This window comes from Tupaia chinensis, unplaced genomic scaffold (assembly GCF_000334495.1).
Source record: "Tupaia chinensis unplaced genomic scaffold, TupChi_1.0 Scaffold139935_1, whole genome shotgun sequence".
NCBI lineage: Eukaryota > Metazoa > Chordata > Mammalia > Scandentia > Tupaiidae > Tupaia > Tupaia belangeri.
The window spans coordinates 3,198,713-3,200,437 of record NW_006199814.1 but is presented as its reverse complement, the minus strand read 5'-3'; the positions used below and the strand labels follow the sequence as shown (position 1 = coordinate 3,200,437).

Below are 1,725 nucleotides of genomic sequence, written 5' to 3'. Positions count from 1 at the left end.
AAAAAAACACTGTCCATAAAATATCTGGAGCATCTGCCTAAGAACCACTGCCCATGGTTATTCAATGTCTTCAGGCTCCACCCCATGAGGTACTAATAATTCCATAAGTTTAGCAGCCAAACCAAGTTGTCGAAATTCTGGGGCAACAGACAGCGCTGTGATGTGCCTGTGCCATTCTTCCCTAGCAGCTGAGCCTTCTGCTTTGCCCATGGTATAACTCATGAATTCTCCACCCAACGCCTCTGCAACGATGAAATACTCAGGCCAGTGGGCGAGGTACTGCAAGTAAAATGGAGTCCCATCAGTTTCTGTAAGTGGATCCAAGTTAATGTTGTTGAAGCGGAACAGGTCGTCCCAGGTGAAGGCCTGGAGCGTGCTCATAGCGACGGGGCGCCTTGTCCCCAAAAGCGGGCTCACTGCCACCCAGCGCCTGCCCAGCTGAAAGTTACCCTAAATGATATATTCTCTTTTCTATCCAGAGAAACTCATGCTACAACCTAGAATTCATTGTTATATATTTTAATGTAATATGGTCATATTTAAATTTATCTTTATCTCTATATATAGCTACATTAAATTCTACATCCACAGTCATAATATCCATATCTGTATTTGTTTCTATAACAAAACACAAAAACATATACAACATATTGCACAGCCTTACATACATGAATGGTGCCCCTAGAATAGTGGAATAAGAGAAGTTACATAAGACGTATGATCTCATGTGTGTGTGTGTGTGTGTGTGTGTGTATGTGTATGCATAAGACATATGATCTCAACGTGTGTGTGTGTGTGTGTGTGTGTGTGTGTATAAAAGTTCCTTTTATTTTGGCCTGTGCTTTATATAGTACATTAAATACATTTGTTTGCATTTGGCTTTTGTAGCTCGGCAGTATCCACTGAGAATGGTCTCATCTGAACTTTGATTCTTTCTCTTTAATGACTACATACCAGTCTGTGATGTAGACTGTGACATATATTCAACTACTTTTTCAGTGATGGTCATTCACATTATGAGGGACTTCAAAAATTCATAGAAAACTGGGAACCAGCAGTTAGCGTAGTGGCTATGTCGCTGGACTCCCACGTAGTCGACCGTGGTTTGCGTCCCGGACCCGGTGGCTTAGAACTCCTGCCGGGTGTGTGTGCATGCGTGCCCAAGATCCCAGGAGGAGAATGGAGGAGAAGGGATTGCGGCGTGACCATCCCCTCTGGGGGGGTGATTTCTTGCTTTCTGTCTCTATGTCTCTCTCTGCCTGTCTGGCGAGTGCATGTGCTCTATAGCGAAACCTCTCCAAAAAAAAAAAAAAATTCATAGAAAATAGAATTAAAGTACAAGTTTATTTGTGTGAGAAAAAAATTGAAGTTAATCTTTAGCTTTTTCATAGTATGTATTTTCCATGAATTTACTGAAGATTTTATGTATTTCCATTTCTTTTCTCTGAGCCAACATTACTGTAAACAACACTGTGCCTGTGTGCTCACCAGCGGAGACTATATGCTTCTGTACGATAGTCCCTAGAGTTGTCATGGGTAGAGAGGTACAACTGTAAATCTAATTTTCCTGTCTTGGTGAAGTAGTTGGCCCTTACCTATAGATTACATATGTAATTACCTAGTTGACTACTAAGATTTATCTTGCTTTTTTCTTTACATTTGAATTTTAAGTCAATTTGTAATTGATTGTGCCTAGGTTTTAAAATAGTGATAATTTTATTATTT

The 1,725-nt window shown here is 40.3% G+C and overlaps 1 pseudogene; it reads right to left on the bottom strand.

Annotated features, from left to right (window-relative positions):
- Positions 1 to 57: 57 nt before the first annotated feature.
- LOC102495260 (N-alpha-acetyltransferase 20 pseudogene) lies at positions 58 to 382 on the bottom strand (annotated as a pseudogene).
- Positions 383 to 1,725: the final 1,343 nt, after the last annotated feature.